The sequence below is a fragment of the Mustela nigripes genome, unplaced genomic scaffold (assembly GCF_022355385.1).
Source record: "Mustela nigripes isolate SB6536 unplaced genomic scaffold, MUSNIG.SB6536 HiC_scaffold_77, whole genome shotgun sequence".
Taxonomy (NCBI): domain Eukaryota; kingdom Metazoa; phylum Chordata; class Mammalia; order Carnivora; family Mustelidae; genus Mustela; species Mustela nigripes.
In genome coordinates this window covers 222,579-243,635 of record NW_026739492.1, presented here as the reverse complement: position 1 = coordinate 243,635, position 21,057 = coordinate 222,579, and the positions used below count along the sequence as shown (strand labels likewise).

Here is a 21,057-nt window from a genome sequence, read left to right as displayed (position 1 = left end):
GGATAAAATACTCAAATAGTTTTGGTAGTTTATATGTCTCTAGAAATACATCCTTTTCTTCCAGATTACCTAGTTTTTTGGCATATAATTGTTCATAATATGATCTTATAATTGTTTGGATTTCTTTTGTGTTGTGTAATCTCTCCTCTTTCATTCATGATTTTATTTATTTGAGTTTTTTCTCTCTTCTTTTTGATAAATCTGGCCTAGGATTTATCAATCTTATCAATTCTTTCAGAGAACCATTTCCTAGTTTTGTTATCTGTTCTATTGTTCTTTTGGTTTCATTTCATTGATTCCTGCTCTAATCTTTCTATTTCTCTTTTCCTGCTGGGTTTAGGCTTTCTTTTCTGTTCTTTCTCCAGTTCCTTAGATGTAAGGTTAGGTTTCGCATTTGAGACTGTTCTTGTTTCTTTTTTTTTTTTTATTTTTATTTTTTATTTTTTATAAACATATATTTTTATCCCCAGGGGTACAGGTCTGTGAATTACCAGGTTTATACACTTCACAGCACTCACCAAAGCACATACCCTCCCCAATGTCCATAATCCCACCCCGTTCTCCCAACCCCCCTCCCCCCAGCAACCCTCAGTTTGTTTTGTGAGATTAAGACTGTTCTTGTTTCTTGAGAAAGGTATGTATTCTTACATACTTTCCTCTTAGGACTGTCTTTGCTGAATCCCAAGGTTTTGAGCAGTTGTGTTTTCATTTTCATTTGTTACCATGACTTTTCTTTTAATGTTTCTTTAATTTCCTGGTTTACCCATTCATTTTTTAGTAGGATGCTCTTTAGCTTTCATGTATTTGAGTTTTTTCCCAACTTTCTTCTTGTGATTGAGTTCTAGTTTCAAAGCACTGTGGTCTGAAAATATGCAGGGAATGTTCATGGTCTTGTGGTACTGGTTGAGACCTGATTTGTGATCCAGGATGTGATGTATTCTGGAGAATGCTCCATGTGCACTTGAGGAGTATGTGGATTTTTTTTTTTTTTTTTTTTTTTTGGTTGGAACATTCTGAATATATCTGTGAAGTCCATCTGGTCCAGTGTGTCATTCAAAATCTTGTTTCCTTGTAGATCTTCTCTTTAGATGATCTGTCCATTATAATGAGGGGGATGTTATTATTGTATTAGTATTAGTATTATTGTTATTATAATAATGTAATACTATTATTGTATTAGTATTAATGTTTTTCTTTACTTTTGTTATTAACTGACTTATATAATTGGCTCCTCCTTTGTTAGGGGCATAAATATTTACAGATGTTAGACCATCTTGTTGGATCGACCAAAGGGTCTATAATTATGATAGTGTTCTTCCTCATCTCTAATTACGTTCTTTGGTTTAAAATGTAATTTTTCTGATGTTAGGATTGTCACCTCAGCTTTCTTTTGATGTCCATTAGCATGGTAAATATTTTTCCATCCCCTCACCTTAAATCCAAAGGTGTCTTTGGGCCAAAAATGAGTCTCTTACAGACAGCATATCTGTGGGTCTTGCTTTTTTAATCCAACTGATATCATACCCTATGTCCTTTGATTGTGGCATTTAGCCCATTTACATTCAGAGTAACTGTTGAATGATAGGAATTTAGTGCCATTGTATTACCTGTAACATGACCATTTCTGTATATTGTCTCTGCCTTTCTGGTTACTATTGGGCTCTCCCTTTGCTCAGAGGGTCCCTTTTAATATTTCCTGTAGGGCTGGTTTGGTAATCACAAATTCTTTCAGTTTTTGTTTGTCCTGGAAGTTTTTATCACCTCTCTTTTGAATGACATCCTAGCTGGATAAAGTATTCTTGGTTGCATATTTTTCTTGTTTAGCACCCTGGATATATCATGCCCATCGTTTGTGGCCTGCGAGGATTCTGGAGATTTTTGCTGCCAATCTAATATTTCTACCCTTGTATATTACAGACCTCTTGTCCTGAGCTACTTGAAGGATTTTCTCCTTGTCTCTGAGATTTGCAAGTTTCACTATTATTTGTCAGGATGTTGATCTGTTTTTATAGATTTTAAGCAGGCTCCTCTATGCCTCCTGGACTTGGATGCCTGTTTCTGTCCCCAGGTTAGGGCAGTTCTCCACTATAATTTGCTGCAATGTACCTTCTGCCCCCCCTTATCTCGTTTTCTTAGATCCCAATTATTCTAATATTGTTTCTTTTGTGGTGTCCCTTTTCCTAGAATTTTCCTTTCATGATCTAGTAGTTATTTATGTCTCTTTTTTCTGAACTTCTTTATTCTCCATCATTTTATCTTCTGTATCGCTAATTCCTTATTCTGCCTCATTCATCCTAGCAATTAGAGTCTCCATTTTTTAATTACATCTCATTAATAGCCTTTTTTATTTCAACTTGGTTAGGTTTTAGTTCTTTAATTTCTCCAGAAGGGGATGCTCTAGTGTCTTCTATTTTTTTTTTTTTCCCAATCCCAGCTAGTATCTTTATAATTGGTATTTTGAATTCTAGTTTTGATATCTTACTTAGGTACATACTGATATGGACCCTGGCAGTCAGTTCTTCCTCTTATTCTTTTTTGAGGTGAGATTTCTGTCTTGTCATTCTCTCCAGAGAAGAATAGATAAATGAGAGAAAAAAGTATTCGAATGGAAACAACAACCCCAGAGAAATATGCATTAAACAATTCTGAAAAGACCCCAAATCGAACCAAAATAAAAAAAAAAAGAAAGAAAAAAGAGAATATAATCAGACAGATGAACAGAATAGAACAATATACTGAATCCTGTGTGTACTTTGGTCTGTTAGAAAACTCCCAAAATTATAAAGAAAGAAAAATGTGTATATATACCAATATATATACACACACACACACACACACACAAATAAGATTAAATGTGACAAAACAATAGAATATAACTGTAGAAAAGAAAATTAAAAGACAAGGGAAAAAAAAGGAAAAAAGGAAAGGATATAAACAGACAGGTAAATACAACAGAGCAATACACTATATCCTGAGTGCATTTCAGTTAATTTGTTAGAAGAAAGTACATATCAAAAGTGTAAAGAAAGAAGAACATATATACAAAAATAAAATTAAATACAATGAAGGGATAGACTATATGTATAAAAATGAAAATTAAAAAAGGTAAATGAGTTGATAAAATTAAAAAATGGTTGAAAAAGGAAAGAGAATACAATTAAAATATATATATATATAGTTGAAAGGGTGAAGAATTAGTGTGAAAAAGCCCTGAATTTTAGGTGCTGTTTTCCTCCTGCCTTGAAGTTTTGCCTTTCTCATTGATCAGTAAACTTGGTCTTGGCTGGATATTCTTGAGGATCTTCTGTGGGAGGGGTCTGTTGCTTTGATTGTCAAGTGTATTTGCCCCCAGAGGAATTGCACTGCCCTTGCCAGGGGGCCAGATAAGTAACCTGTTCCAGTTTGCTCTATGTGGCTTTTGTTCCTTGAAGCCTTTCCATGCTGCTTTGGAAGATGAGCATGAAAATGGGTCTCTCTATGTGTAGCCCTGGAGTTGAGAGCTTGGGACCTCACTCCTCAGTGCACCCTCAGAGAAAAACAGTCAATCACTCCTGTCTTTCTGGTCTCTGGCTACCCTCTGAACTCCCCAGCCTGTGACCAGGGTTTTATCATAGGCACATGGCCTTGTTTTGAGTCTGAAACTCTGCAGACTCCTGCAGTGTCTCCTGCACCACTCCTCCTGGGGGAGGAAGGGGAGTCTTGCCATTTCTGTTCTTTGTTGGGCCCCTGTTTGAAGAGAATTTGCCTGACTGTGCCATGGTTAATGGTTTATAGCAACTCTGAGATGAGAGCCCACTCCTATTCCTTGGAACTCTGCCATGCTCAGGCACCCCTGGTCTTCCTGTGACCCTGAGGGTCTTGAGACCACAATGTCCCAGCAAGGGTTTCACCCCAGGTTAGCCACCTGAGCAACATCCCTTATTGGAGCAGAATTCTAGAAGTTCTGATTTTGCACTCTGCTGCTATATCACCTCCTGATAGCTGGCTGACAGAGGGTCCATCCCCTTGTGGCCTATTGCCCCATATATCACCTTAGGGTTATTTCTCTGCACCTCTTAAACCTTGCAGACAGTTGTCACTCTTCTATTTGCAGAGTTGGAGCCATTCTTTTCTTAGATCTCTGGTTGAGTTCACAGGTTTTCAGGATGATTTCATAGCTATCTAGTTGAATTCCTGGAACCAGATGAAACTAAAGTCTCCTATTCCTTTGCCATAAATTGCATACTTCTCTCTCAGCATGGTCTCTAGTCCCTTTCCTGAATTAGCCACTTAATCTGTTTAAGACTCCTAAAGTAACAACTTTACAAATGCATTTGGATTTAAGTATATATATGTGAATTTTTCTCTGGGTATATAAATGTTTGCCTTTATTATACTACTTCTTTTTTAAAAAACTAAACTTTTAAATTAAGATAGTTTTATTTATTTTTAAATTTTTTAATTGAAGTATGATTGTCATACAGCATTAGAGTAGTTTCAGGTATACAACATAGGGAGTCAACAATCACATACAATAAGAGATGCTCATTGTGATAGGTCTAAAATGAGTCTCTTGCAGACAACATATCTATAACTCTTCCTTTTTTATCCAGTGTGATGTGGATAAATCCAATTTTGATGTGTTACCATACAATGTTGGTACATTGCTTTTGACTGATTCATTCTTTTTTTAAATATTAAATTAAATTTAATTTTTCAGTGTTCCTAAATTCATTGTTTATGCACCACACCAAGTGCTCCATGCAATACGTGCCCTCCATAATACCCACCACCAGGCTCACACATCCCTCCCCGCCTTCCTCTCCAATATCCTCAGTTTGTTTCTCAGAGTCCACAGTCTCTCATGTTTTTTCTCCCCTACTTGCTTATTTATATGAGAGAGAGAGGGAGAGAGAAAGAGAGAGAGAGCAAGCAGGGGGAAGGGGCAGAGGCAGGGGGGAAGCAGGTTTCCTGCTGAGGAGGGATCCCAATGCAGGGCTTGATCCCAGTAACCTGGGATCATGACCTGAGATGAGGGCAGATGCTTAACTGACTGAGCCACCCAGGTGTCCCTGTTCTTTTCATTCTTGTGACATATTATTTTGTCATTGAAATTGTGAGTCTTTCATTCCCTTCACCTATTTTGCCTATCCCTCCATCCTTCTCCACTCTTGCAAACACCAATTTGTTCTCTGTATGTATGAACCCATTTCTGGTTTCTGTTTGCTTGTTTTTAAAATTTTCACATATAAGTGAAATCTTTTGCCGCATTTTGAAAATGTTCCATACCAGTCCATACAGATCATTAAGTTTTTTTTCTACTCCATATTACTCACTTATAAACATTTACTAAATTAAATGTATTAATTTCTGTTCATGTTATTACTAATGTTTTTCCACAAAAAAAAATTTGCAGTAATTATGTTTGTGAACATGTGCAAGTATGAGTTCCAAGGAGTGGAATTGTTGATATATGTATTTGAAACAATAGTCAGATAGTTAAATGTCAGTATTCATAGTTACTGTCAAACTGTCATCTTGGATTGTAGTAGTAGCTAAACTGCCTCTCGACGTCTGTCAGAGATTTTGTTCCACATTCTTAACAAACCATACCTGATAAATATTTATAGCTTAAGACAATGATTAAATTATAATCTTTTTCATATTATTGAGCTTATCTATGATTTGTATTTCTTTTTCTATGGATCATCTATTAATACTTATGTATTTTTAATTCAATCATTGATTTTTTCTGGCTAGTGGTATGTTTTTAATTTTTGAAGAGTATGTAGAATGCTTTGGGCATAGAAAAATATTTCTCATTCATTTAACTTTTTTTTTTTAAGGGCTTTTCAGTCATACCAAAATATTCTTCAACTGTATTTTAGTACCTAATTACTTAATTTTTTTTAAAGATTTTATTTATGTATTTATTTGAGAGAGATACAGTGAGAGAGAACATGAGCGAGGAGGTCAGAGGGAGAAGCAGACTCCCCATGGAGCTGGGAGCCCGATGTGGGACTCGATCCCAGGACTCCAGGATCATGACCTGAGCTGAAGGCAGTTGTCCAACCAACTGAGCCACCCAGGCGCCCCCTAATTACTTAATTTTTAAAACATTTTTGAGGGGTGCCTGGGTGGCTCAGTGGGTCAAAGCTTCTGTCTTTGGCTCAGGTCATGATCCCAGGGTACTAGGATAGAACCCTGCACTGGGTTCTCTGCTCAGCAAGAATCCTACTTCCCTTCCTCTCTCTCTGCCTGCCTCTCTGCCTACTTGTGAACTCTCTTTCTGTCAAATAAGTAAAATCTTAAAAAACAACCACAATCACAACAACACATTTTTGAGGTTGGGGCATCTGGCTGGCTCAGTCATTAATCATCTGCCTTTGACTCAGGTCATGATCTCCAGGGTCCTGAGACTGAGCCCTGCATGGCGCTCCTTGCCCAGCAGGGAGGCTGCTTCTTCCGCTCCCACTCCACTTGCTGTGTTCCCTCTTTCTGTCTCTTTCTCTGTCAAGTAAATAAATAAACTCTTTAAAAAATAAAACATTTTTGATGTTGTATATCATACATTAGAACTTTTGCATCATAAGAATTTTATTTGATATAGGAGCTAAAGAGGGATAGAATTTTAATTGCTATTCTAAAATTTAGGGTGTTTTTAATAGTTATATAATCTTCTTTGTATCATTAACTTAAAATCTTGACTATTATATTTTAACTACCCATATATATTTGGATCTGATTCAGGACTCAATTCTGTTCAATTGGTCTCTTTATTCATGTTCCAACTGATATGTAATATAATTGCTTTGATATATAACACATTTTTATATGTGATAAGACTAATAGTCCTTCATTACTCTCCTTTTTCAGAATTATGCATAGTCTTGCATATTTACATTTCCAAATCAAGTGTAAAATGGTATAGTTAGTTTGCATTTAGCTAAGATAAATAAATTTAACATTTAAAATAAGCTTACAGGGGCGCCTGGGTGGCTCAGTGGTTTAAGCCGCTGCCTTCGGCTCAGGTCATGATCTCAGGGTCCTGGGATCGGGTCCCGCATCGGGCTCTCTGCTCAGCAGGGAGCCTGCTTCCCTCTCTCTCTCTCTGCCTGCCCCACATCTACTTGTGATTTCTCTCTGTCAAATAAATAAATAAAATCTTTAAAAAAAATAAAATAAAATAAAATAAAATAAGCTTACAATGAATTTTAATAAGTTTATCATGGTTTAGTTGTTAAAAGAAAAAAACAATTACTATTTTTAAGAAGATTCATTTTAGGAGGATTAATTTAGGAAGAGTTTACACCTTTTGCCTACTAAAACTCTTATCCATGAAAGGGGTTTTCTTTCAACAGGAAATCTTTCATGACCTTGGGCACTGCTTCCATTTTCTTCCTATGTGACTCATCCCTTCTAAATATATGCTATTATTCATCCATGACACTGCCCCCACCCCACCTACCATGAAATGCTACTTGGCACATTGCTGTAAGAAAAACCATCTCTTTCAGGAAGTGTGTGACTTAAGTCTTTGCTGAGCATCTGTGCAGCCATCTGTAAAGCTCTGTACTATGAAATCATCACAAGTGACAGGGATATAGCTTCCTCTTTCAGTTGGCATGTGCTAGAGGCTTTGTCCTTGCAACCATTTCGGTTCTCTTCACAGTGTGCCTGCCTGTGTGTGGCTCCATTGTCATAGACCATTTGTGCATGACATAAACCTTTGGCTGAAACTCATCTGCATGGGCACTCATACCTGTGGTATCTCTGTTTCTGTCAAAAGTGGGTTCATCTGCTTGTGCAAATATTCCTCTTGATGGCCTCCTAGTTGCTCATCATATGCTCACCGAGGACCTGTAACTTGGAGGGGAGAAAAAAATCCATGCATGTGTCTCTCATGTCACTGTTGTGGTCTTAATATTGTGTCCTGCATATTTATGTATTTGCACCCAGTCACCACCTTGTCCACTGATCAAGCTCTGACTGGGCTGTATAGCATGGTGATTCCCTTGTTAAACTTAAACCTGCACTCAAAAATTTGGAGGTGAAAAATGCCATGAGGAAGTTCTGAAGTAGAAGATGTAACTTTGAGACATATCCATCACTTCCTAAAATAAATTTGTCTATTAAATGGAATGAGAAAAGAAGATAATTTGTACAGAAGCACATGAATAGTATTTGTCCCAAGTATGTTTATTTTGACATATAGGCACTGGGAAGACAGATCCAGAGGGGGATTATTTGTCATTATAAAAATATCCTGTTTAGATTTACCTATTGTCTAGTTCATGGTCAAAGTTCAATGTCCTGTGAGGATTAGTTAGATTTCTTGCACAAAGCAGATTGTCAGGACACATAGCTCTGGAGATTTGAATTTACTTGTTTAGTTGTTGGGTTTTATATGTACCATCAACAGGAGAATGTAAAGCCAATGATGTGTATATATACTCTAGCCATTGAGCTGTAGTTTATGTTGACATAATTCACCTGTTAATAAAGGCAACTTATTTTTTAAATGTAGTTTTTAACTTGTAGTAAAATACAAATAACAAAAATCACATTTAAAATTTTTTTTTAATTTTTTATTTTTTATAAACATATATTTTTATCCCCAGGGGTACAGGTCTGTGAATCACCAGGTTTAATTAAATGTTTACTTTTTAAATTAAATTTTAATTAAATTTTAAAGTAAAATTACATTTGTAAATGTACAGTCCAGTGGCATTGAGTCAATTCAATGATGATGTCAATTCAGTGATGTCATGATGGTTAATTAAATTAATTGACTTTTGTAATGTGGGCACCAGCACCATCCATCTCCAGAGATTTTTCATTTTCCCATACTGAAATTCCACACTCATTAAACATTAATTCCCCATTCCCTCTCTCTGGGCTTTAGGCAGCCACCATTCTGTTTTCTTATTGCTTGTGAATTTGGCTACTTTAAGTAGCCAAATATTGTGTGGAATCATACAATATCTGTTTTTTTGTGACTGTCTCATTTCACTTGGCAGAGTGAATTACAGGATATGTATGTTTTAACGCATGTCAGGATTTCCTTCATTTTTTAAGAGTGAATAATAATCCATTCTGTGAATATACCTCATTCTGTTCATACATTTACAACACTTTGAACGCACTTTGGTTGCTTCTACTTTCTGGCTACTGTGAATAATACTGCCGTGAAAATGGGTATAGAAGTACCTATTTGAGACTGTGATGTCCATTATTTTGTGTATATACCACAAAGTGGAATTGTGGCTCATATAATATTTTTCTGCTTATTTTTTTAGGAAGTATCATAGCATTTTCCATAGCAGCTACATCATTGTGCATTCCCACCAGCAATGGAGAGTTGTTCTGATCTCTACACTGTCTTACATGTGTCACAATTTTAACATTTTGTGGTCATAGCTCTCCTGTTGTGTGTAAAGTAGTATTGCATTATGGTTTTGAAATGTATTTCCCTAATGATTAGTGACATTGAGCATCTTTTCATGTGCTTATTTGGCATCACATATCTTCTTTGGAGAAATGCCTGTTGAAGTCCTTTGCTCTTTTTTAATCAGGATGCTTCTCTCTCTCTCTCTTTTTTTCTTTCTTCCTTCCTTTCTCCCTTCCTTCCTTCCTTCCTTCCTTCCTTTTCTTCTTCTTCTTCTTCTTCTTCTTCTTCTTCTTGTTATGTGTGCTTTTAAGATGTATAAATTTGTTACGTATTCTGGATACCAGCAGCTTATCAAATAAATCAATTTCAGATATCTTCTTTCATTTGTGGGATGCCTTTTTCTCTGTTGATAGTGTGTTTTGATGTAGAAAAGTTATTAAATTTGATAAAGTGTAATTCATGAGGTTGTTTTTTATTTTCTTGTCTGTAGTTTTGGTGCCCTACCCAAGAAATCGTTACCAAATCCAAAATTACGAAGTTTTCTTCTAAGAGTTTCATAGTTCTAGGTGGTAGTATAGGTCTCTGATCCATTTTGATTCAATTTTTGTGTATGGTGTATATGATTAAAGGTTGAACATTCTTTTGCATGTGGATGTCCAGTTTCACAGTACTATTTATTGAATCATCTGTCCTTTCCCAATGAATGCTCTGTTATCTGTTGAAAATCATTTGAACATGCAGGCAAAGGTTTATTTCTAAGATCTGTATTTTATTCCATTGTTGTGTCTGCCTTTATGCCGATATCACAAAGTTTTGATTACTGTACTTTTTAGTTATTTTTAGAACCAGGAAGTCTTCCAATTGTTTGTTTGTTACCACAGGATTATTTGGCTACTGGGCATGCCTTGATTTTCCATCTGAATTTTAAGATGAATTTTTCTATTTCTGGAAGAAAACTTTTTTTTTTTTTTTAATTTTAGTAGGAATTGCTTTGAATCTGTAGAGCACTTTAACTAACACTGACAACTTAATAGCATGAACCATATAAATTCATGAATGTTTTTCCTCCCTTTTATTTGTGTCTTCCAGAATATCTTTCAACTACACTACAGTTTTTCAGCATAGAAGACTTTTGGGTCCTTGTTTAAGCTTATTCTTAAGTATTTTGTTTTTTTCGATGTTCTAGTAAAAGATTGTTTTCTTAATCCTCTTTGGATTATTAATTGGTAGCAACAGAAATTCCATGTTTTCTTGATTAAAAAAAAACTTTCATAGATGGGATGTAACTTAATATAGTAATGGTCATATATGATAGATCCACAGCTAACACCAAACTCAGTAGGAAACGTTGAAAGCTTTTCCACTCTAATCAAGAAAAAGAGTGTCCATGCGCACCACTGCATTTCACAATACCATTGGAATAAAAATATCTGTGAAAAATTTAGCTTTTTCTACATATAGGTCATGCCATCAGTGAAATGAGAACAAGTTAATTAGAATTTTTACCTAATTTTACTACCTATAACAGTGATTCTGTGGTAGCCACTCTCTATCCTTTACAACTCAGCTTTAACATGACATTTGAAGAAAGGCCTTCTCTGATCACCTTCTCCATAGAAGAATTCTCCCTGAGTACTTTCTTTTCTCTCTTATTAGATGGTGACTGTAATTAGTTTATCAAATTGTTCCTTTATTTACTGACTTTATTATGAGAATATAAGGTTCCTGCAGAAAAGACCTTGTTTGTGATTTTTCCCTGTTCATTAATTGCTGTATCCTCACTCATAACACATTTCTTGTTAACATAGATATTCCATTAAAAAAATACTAAAAAAAAATAATTAAAAAAACTGAAAAACAAAAACAAAACCTTGCAAAGACATTACATTTAAATTTGTGAATATTTAATATATGTAACCACACTTTTAGACAGAATAGATTCAGTATTAAATAAAATGAAGGAAAACTAACTATGGGGTCACCTGGGTAGCTCAGTGGCTTAAAGCCTCTGCCTTTGACTCAGGTCATGATCCCAGAATCTTGAGATCAAAACCCGCAATGGGATCTCTGCTCAGCAGGGAGACTGCTCACTCCTCCCTCCCCTTGCCTGCCTCTCTGCCTACTTACCTACTTGTGATCTCTGTCTGTCAAATAAGTAAAATCTAAAAATAAATAAATAAATAAAAACTTACTCTGATAAGTGGGGAAATAAATGATAATATTATCTCTACCAGAAAAAATGACTGGCTGAAATTTTATTCTGGCAAAGGTCTGATAATGGTTTGAAGACTATTTTTTTTTCTCCATATCATGTCTTTGAATGTCTTCATTATATGATTTAGTCTAGTATTATCTTTACATTTAAATGTACTTTCAGATTTTTGTGAAAATTCCAGTAAATGCAATTAAACAAGAATCAGTATTGGACAGTATTGGACACTTTCTAACTCTAGGACTTAATGATAAATGGGATTAGAAAGGAAGAAAAGTCTACTGATCTTTGACCCTATAGGGAAGAAGACACTATGCTCTAAAGAACTGATAAAATTTTCAGAAGGTCCTTCATAAGCTTAAAGCATTACCTATGAAAAATGAGAAGCCTCTCAAAATTTCAAGTCAACTCTTCTGGTCAAACCGATACCACAGAATGAGAAAGACTAACCAACTGAATGGTATTTTATTTTTATTTATTTATTTATTTATTCATTATTTATTTTCGGCATAACAGTATTCATTATTTTTGCACTGCACCCAGTGTTCCATGCAATCCGTGCCCTCTATAATACCCACCACCTGGTATTCTGACCTCCCACCCCCCACCCCTTCAAAACCCTCAGATTGTTTTTCAGAGTCCATAGTCTGGTTCACCTCCCCTTCCAATTTCTCCCAACTCCCTTCTCCTCTTTATCTCCCCATGTCCTCCATGCTATTTTTTATGCTCCACAAATAAATGAAACCATATGATAATTGACTCTTTCTGCTTGAATGGTATTTTTTATTTAGAAATTAGTAACAAAGTAGTTGCTTGAGAAAAGTCTCTTTGAGAAATTGCTGGTGGCTTTCTCTTTATGTAAGGATAGGATTTCCTTGTTTCTTTTTTTGTTTTTTTGTTTTTGTTGTTGTTGTTGTTGTTTTGTCATTGTTGTGGTTTTTGTTTTTGTTTTTGTTTTTGATACCTTTCCTAATGTGATAATCTTTGTTTTGCTGTGTGGAATATGGAATTCCTATGAAGTAATCTACAGTGCAAATAAAAGTGAAATCTAAATAATCGGAAAACTCCATGGATAAAATGGATAGACAAATGAAATAAAATATATCCTCAAGTAATAATGCAGCTTTTTGTCCTCTCTTATCAACCTGGATGACAGAAGAATTCCAGGTCCCTGTGAATGAGTAAAACATGTTCCTTCAGATTGTGGATATGCCTACATAAGGTAAAACTAACAGTAAATAGTGGAAGCCAGGCTTTGCAATTGTGTGACTATCTTTTTTTTTTTTTTTTTTTTAAGATTTTATTTGACAGGCAGAGATCACAAGTAGGCAGAGAGGCAGGCAGAGAGAGCAAGAGAGGGAAGCATGCTCTCTGCTGAGAAGAAAGCCTGATGCAGGGCTTGATCCCAGGATCCTGGGATCATGATGTTAGCCAAAGGCAGAGATAATGTGAGCACCATTTCAAATTCTAGTTTTATCACTTAGGGTGAAGTTGGGAAAATTATTTAGATGTTCAGATTCTCAGTTTGTTCAACTACAGAATGGGAATTATAGTTCCTGTTACTGGAAATATGAAACGTGATTAAGTTATGATTGAGAGATTGGAATCCACTCTAGATGTGATCAGCTCAGAATCAGATTCAAAAAGGATTATTTGGGCTGCATCCAAACAAACTGGTGGAGGATAGAATGAAAGGGAAAGGACATTGGAGATGGCTTGTGCAGTAGGCCAGAAGAAGTATGGAGAGAAGGGAAATGACCAAGTTTGTGATCTATTTTCAGGGGGGATAATAAGATTTGTTAAGGTATCAATATGTGATATGAGAACAAGAAAGGTATGGAAGGCACAGTGATGTTTCCTGTCTGAGCAATGACATGGAAGGTAGTACCATTTAATAAAATGTAGAACCCTATCATTATGGTGAGATTTAAAAAAATACTTTTGTATGTACTGAGTTGGTATCCAATTGGAAATATCTATAGTTGGTGATGTTCCCTATATAAAGCTTAAAAATTAAAGGAGAAAGAAACTCTGAAGTACTTTGGATGCATTCATTGGTTAGGAAAAGGGGGCATATCCAACCAAAAACCCTAAGAAAGAGGTCTCAGTGAGGGAAAAGACAATCCAGGTCAGTGACTTTCCATTCCTATTTATCCCACTCACTTTGAATACATCAGTTACCCTAAATTGGTCTCAAGTATAAACTGTGCACACTTAGATGCAATTCCCTTGCCCTTTTGTCCTTCTACTTCTCCTTTAAATTTCAGGAAGGAGTGCTTCCTCTGTAAAACCTTCTTTGCTGTTTGGTTGATATATTCTTACCCTTGACCTTTGCATTGTGTGACTACCTTTATATTGGCACTTATTTTATTGAATATTATTATATATGCTATCGTTGAGTGTAGTGAAAGACCCCTCTCCCCTTGCTAAAGGCTTGTTTTAGCAACCTGATGTCCCCACAGCACCCCCTCTCCCCTTGCTGAAGGCTTGATTGTCCCCATACCCGGATGGCAACACATACCAGGATGTCTATTGTTTGTGATCACCCAGTCTGTCAAGAGAAAAGACAAATGAGGAATAGAGTGTACCTGGGACTTTCCAGAGTGCTGAGCCAAGGCCCACCAGAACAAACCTTTGTGTCCTTGCCTTAAACCAGTGCCTGACAATGCTTGATTTAAGTTAACCAATCAGATCCCTGTAACCAAGCATCTGCTTCTGTAAACTCGCTTCCTGCCACCCCAACCTTGCCCTATATAATCTGCTCCCCAATTTAGCCCAGTGCGCTCAGCCCACAAAGGCTGATGCGTCAGCAGGCGCCTGTGTAACCAATAAACCTCTTGCAATTTGCATCCAGTGGAGGCGTGCTGTTTGATTCTTGGGTGCAGCTCCAGGGTCTTTCAGTAGGAACCCACAACTTGTTCAACTTGGAAATCACAATGTCTGTGACACAAATAGGTACTCCTGCCACAATCTTTTACACAATCTCTTAATTGAATGAATCAATAAAAGATTAACCTTATAATGCATTTAAATGGTTTCTCTCCTGTTTTGTAGATCACCTGGTTCTAATAGAAGTCACTCCCAACCACACTAGATGGACCTAAGAAACAGTGTAACTTACTTTGACCTCTTGGGCCTCACCCGGGATTCAAAGGAACAGAAGGTCCTTCTGGTTATGTTTTTGCTCTTCTGTATTTTGACTGTGGTGGGCAACATGCTCATTGTGGTGACTAGCTGTCAGTAAGACCCTTGGGTCACCTATGTACTTGTTTCTTGCTAACTTGTATTTTATGGATGTCACTTATTCCTCTTGCATTTGCCCCAGATTGATTTCAGATTTGCTGTTTGCAGAAAATACCATATCCTTCTAATCTTGTATGACTCAGCTATTTACTGAATACCTTTTTGGTGGCTCAGAGGTCTTCCTTCTGCTAGTGATGGTCTATGACCGTTATGTGGCCATCTGGTAAGTCCTTGCATTATTTGGTGATCATGAGGCAGTGGGTATGTGTTGTGCTACTGGTAGTGTCCTGGATTGGAGGTTTTCTGCATTCAGTAATTCAAGTTAGTACTATTAATGGGCTCCCATTTTGTAGTCCCAATATCATTGACTATTTTTCCTGTGACATGTACCCCTTAATGAAATTGGTTTGTACTGACACATATGTCATTAGCCTATTAGTGGTGGCTAATGGAGGGATGATCTGCACTATTGTGTTTGTGCTCTTGCTCATCTCTTAGGGTGTCATCTTGCACTCTCTAAAGAACTTTAGTTTAGAAGGGATGCAGAAAGCCCTCCAGACCTGTGGTTCCCACATCATTGTGGTGGTCTTTTTCCTTGTTCCATGTATTTTCATGTATGTAATACATGCTAAGACCTTCCCCATTAACAAATCATAGAGTGTGTTTTATACAGTTGTAACCTCCATGCTGAACCCACTGATCTATGCTCTGAGAAATTCTGAGATGACAAATGCTATGAAATAAGTAAGTGCATCATCTATCATGAATGAAGCAATTTAACATTAGTGTCAATCTCCTCAAATGTTAAAGTCCATTTTACTGTAAATGCATTTGCAGTCCTAGTCAACAAATAATGTGCAGTGAAAGAGTCAAATATTTATAGAGTTATACTAATTCATAATTAATTGCTATGTTGACTTTTGTTACTTTTCATCTCATTCATAATTCTATTTTTGGTCAGTTTCTTGTCTTTTATCTTTATTCTTTTCATTTTTAAAATATTTCTTTTATATAGTCTATCTTCTCTATTTAATTTCTTTTCATATGAAGTTTTTTTGTGTAACATTTTACTTTTTAAGATATACCTAGGCAAAAAATAGATAAAATAAATCTTAAAAATAGAATCCTTACCAAAAGGAAATGGTGTGGCATGAACATCCTATCTGTCCCTCACCAGAGTCTCCCTGTTCTTCCATATACATCATTGTACTGAGATTGCTATTGTTCCTAAGATTGTTCAATTAATAATCTTTGCTTGCAAAAATCATATTTTCATGTATGTGTATTCCTTTCTGTCTAACTTCTGAATTTACTACTTCGCTTCCTGAAAATCTTTCCATACCGGTATATAGATGTAACTCATACTTACATTACTCCTACTGCCTAAAACTACTTCTTTTTTTTTTTTTAAGATTTTATTCTTTTATTTGACAAAGAGAGGGATCACAATTAGGCAGAGAGGCAGGCAGAGAGAGAGGGGAAGCAGGTTCCCAGCTGAGCATAGAGCCCGATGTGGGCCTTGATCCCAGGACCCTGAGTCCATGACCTGAGCTGAAGGCAGAGGCTTAACCCACTGAGCCAGCCACCCAGGCGCCCCTGCCTAAAAATTCTTAATAAAGATATAGTTAAATTAGTGTTTCCAGTATTTGTCACATCTTCCTGATTCTTTTTCTATGATAAATAGCTTTGTAGTGAAGTCTTTTAGAGATTCTCTAATTATGAGTTTTTAGCAGTGCAATTGTTTGACCAATTGGTAGGTATATTTAAAATCATTGACGTTCACAGTTATTGCCAAATTGCCATCCATAAGTGAGTACCAAACTACGCTACATCCCTCAGTTTAGAGTTTGTGCACATTCTCAACAAGTTCTCGATGAATATTTATAGTATTTGAGATTCTGATTGTTAAAAACATTGTATTTCATTTTTTACTGTAATTGAAATTCAGAAAATATAATTGAATTTGATTCACATGCTTAAAATTATTTGTATTCATCTTTTGTAAATTATCTATTATTGACTTTTCCATGTTTTGTTTGATTGTTGCTCTTTTCCATATGAATTTTTATGACTTAATCATGCATTAAAGACATTATCCCTTTCACCATGTGTACGTATTTTTCTAGCCTAAGATTTAGTTTGGATGTTCTTATTTTATGTTGAATATATTTCATCATGTAGAAATATTTTACATAGACATAATCAAATCTATTTTTTTAAAGATTTTATTTATTTATTTGACAGAGAGAAATAGATCACAAGTAGGCAGAGAGGCAGGCAGAGAGAGGGGAGAGGGAGAAGCAGGCTCCCCCTGGGCAGAAAGCCCAATGCGGGGCTCAATCCCATGACCCTGGGATCATGACCGAGCCAAAGGCAGAGACTTTAACCCACTGAGCCACCCAGGTGCCCCCATAATCAAATCTATTATTTCTATGACATTTGTATCTTTCTCAGAAAGACTTCCCTATTTCAATGTTAAAAATATTCTTCCACATGATTTTCAACATTTAATTGTTTAATTGTCCCATGGTTTAATATTTTATGCTAAGTTTTTGATCCATCTACACTTTGATGTAACCATTTAATTAGGGATTAAATTTTATTTATTTTTCTAGGTGGGCATTTGTTGAGGTATATACTTATTTTTTCCTACCATTTAAGACATAATGAAATTACACTTAATTTGTAAGACACTTAAATATGTGAAAAGCTTAGTACTCCTTACCATTCCTTATCAGAGCTGTATTTATTCTTTAAACATATTTATGTTTGAAAATAAAATTTTAATAGGCCACTCTAGTAAAAGTTATGTTTATTTTGTGTTTTCAGTATGATTTGATTTAGAAATAGTTAATAGCTTTAGAGAAATAAGAATTCTCATCCAAAAGCTGGGTAGTTCTTTTCACCTAAGAAGCTTTTTTTGGTTTTTATATAGACCCAGTATATTTCTTTGTAAATTTAGTTTTCTTGAGTAAACTTATTTTAAGTTGTTTTGCAAATAGAATCTTATCTTGTACTTTCCAAGTGTCTGTTGTTTCAATGTAGAAAATCTGCTTTTTCCCAGTCTTATATAAGATGTAATCTTCATAGTACATCATTCATCCTTTTTAGTCTAAGTTCTGCACATTTTGACACATACAGTTATGTAACCACATCAAAACCAATGTATAAATGTTTCATCACCCCAAATAATTCCCCATGCATCATTGTACCCCCTTCTACCCTAGCCTCTAACCCTATGCTGACAAATGCTGATCCCTTTCTATTCCTATCATTCTATCTTTTCCAGAATGTTATATAAATTGAATCTACAGTATAAAATTCTTTTTTATTCTAGCTTTTTGAGGTATAATTGACTAATCGAAATTGTATATATTTAAGATGCAATGTGTGATGATTTGATATATCTATTCATTGTTAAGTGGTTATCATTACGAAGCTAATGAGGACATCTATTACCTCACATAATTTTTTTTCACTTCATGAAGGCCAAGTAAATTTTACTCTTAGCACATTTCAAGTAAACAATACAGTATTATTAAGTAGAGCCACCATGCTGTATATTAGAGCCTTAGAACTTACTCATCTTTTGAAAAAAAAATTATATATTTGAAATAGTTAACAGAAGAGAGAGATAGAGAGCATGAGCAGGGGGCAGGTAGGGGCCGAGTGAGAGGGTGATGCAGTCTTCACACTAAGCAAGGAGCCTGATGAGGGGCTTGATCCCAGGATCCTGGGATTATGACCTGAGCCAAAGGCAGAGGCTAAACTGACTGAGCCATCCAGGTGCCCCAGAACTCATTCATCTCTTAAATAAATGTTTGTAGATTTTGAACGTTTCCCCAACCTCCAGTACCTGGTAATCATCATTCTCTTCCCTGCTTCTATGAATTTGACTTTCTTTTTTATTATTTCTTTTCAGTGTAAACAGATTTCATCGTTTTTGCACCACACCCAGTGCCTCATGCAATATGTGCCCTCCTTAATACCCACCACCTGGCTCCCCCAACCTCCCACCCAGCGACCCTTCAAAACCCTCAGGTTGTTTTTCAGAGTACACAGTCTTCATGGTTCACTTCCTCCTCCAATTTCCCTCAACTCACTTCTCCTCTTCATCTCCCTATGTCCTCCATGTTATTTGTTATGCTCCACAAATAAGTGAAACCATATGATAATTGACTCTCTCTGCTTGACTTATTTTACTCAGCATAATCTCTTCCAGTCCTGTCCATGTTGCTACAAAAGTTGGGGATTCATCCATTCTGATGGAGACATAATACTCCATAGTGTGTATGGACCACACCTTCCTTATCCATTTTTCCGTTGAAGGGCATCTTAGTTCTTTCCACAGTTTGGCGACTGTGGCCATTGCTGCTATAAACATTGGGGTACCGATGGCCATTCTTTTCACTACATCTGTATCTTTGGGGTAAATACCCAATAGTGCAATTGCAGGATCATAGGGAAGCTCTATTTTTAATTTCTTAAGGAATTTTCACACTGTTCTCCAAAGAGGCTGCACCAACTTGCATTCCCACCAACAGTGAAAGAGGGTTCCCCTTTCTCCACATCCTCTTCAACACATGTTGTTTCCTGTCTTGCTAATTTTGGCCATTTTAACTGGTGTAAGGTGATATCTCAATTTGGTTTTAATTTGAATCTCCCTGGTGGTTAGTGATGATGAACATTTTTTTCATGTGTCTGATGGCCATTTGTATGTCTTGATTGGAGAAGTGTCTGTTCATATCTTCTGCCCATTTTTTGATATGTTTGTCTGTTTTGTGTGTTTTGAGTTTGAGGAGTTCATTATAGATCCTGGATATCAACCTTTTGTCTGTACTGTCATTTGCAAATATCTTCTGCCATTCTGTGGGTTGCCTCTTTGTTTTCTTGACTGTTTCCTTTGCTGTGCAGATGCTTTTGATTTTGATGAAGTCCCAAAAGTTTATTTTTGCTTTTGTTTCTTTTGCCCTTGGAGACGTATCTTGAAAGAAGTTGCTGTGACTGATATTGAAGAGATTACTGCCTATGTTCACCTCTAGGATTCTGATGGATTCCTGTCTCACATTGAGGTCTTTTATACATTTTGAGTTTATCTTTGTGTATGGTGTACGAGAATGGCCGAGTTTCATTTTTCTACATACAGCTGTCCAGTTTTCCCAGCACCATTTATTGAAGAGACTGTCTTTTTTCCACTGTATATTTTTTCCCATTTTGTCAAAGATTATTTGAGCATAGAGTTGAGGGTCCATATCTGGGGTCTCTACTCTGTTCCACTGGTCTATGCCAGTACCATGCTGTCTTGGTTATCACAGCTTTGTAGTAAAGCTTGAAATCAGGTAGCATGATGCCTCCTGTTTTATTTCTGTTTTTCAACATTTCCTCAGCAATTCGGGGTCTCTTCTGATTCCATACAAATTTTTGGATTATTTGCTCCAGCTCTTTGAAAAATACCAGTGGAATTTTGATCAGAATGGCATTAAAAGTATAGATGGCTCTAGGCAGTATAGACATTTTAACAATGTTTTTTCTTCTGATCCAAGAGCATGGAATGGTCTTCCATCTTTTTGTGTCTTCTTCAATTTCTTTCATGAGTGTTCTGTGGTTCCTTGAATACAGATCCTTTACCTCTTTGGTTAGGTTTATTCCCAGGTATCTTATGGTTCTTGGTGCTATAATAAATGGAATCGATTCTCTAATTTCCTTTTCTGTATTTTCATTGTTAGTTTATAAGAGAGCCACTTATTTCTGCACATTGACTTTGTATCCTGCCATGTTGCTGAATTGCTGTATGAGTTCTAGTAGTTTGGGGGTGGAGTCTTTTGGGTTTTCCATATATAGAATCATGTCATCTGTGAAGAGAGAGTTTGACTTCTTCACTGACAATTTGGATACTTTTTTTTCTCTTTGTTGTCTGATTACTGTTGCTAGGACTTCTAATACTATGTTGAACAAGAGTGGTGAGAGTGGGCATCCTTGTCATGTTCCTGATGTCAACAGGAAGGCTGTGAGCTTTATCATTTGAGGATGATATTTGCTGTGGGGTTTTCATAGATACATTTGATGAAGCTCAGGTATTTTCCCTCTCTCCCTGTACTTTGAAGCGTTTTAATCAGGAACGGATGCTGGATTTTGTCAAATGCTTTTTCTGCATCAATTGAGAGGACCATGTGGTTCTTCTCTCTTCTCATATTAATTTGTTGTATCACATTGATTGATCTGTGAATGTTGA

At 36.1% G+C, this 21,057-nt stretch overlaps 1 pseudogene; it reads left to right on the top strand.

Annotated features, from left to right (window-relative positions):
- The first annotated feature begins 14,676 nt into the window (after positions 1-14,676).
- LOC132008311 (olfactory receptor 4A47-like) lies at positions 14,677-15,569 on the top strand (annotated as a pseudogene).
- Positions 15,570-21,057: the final 5,488 nt, after the last annotated feature.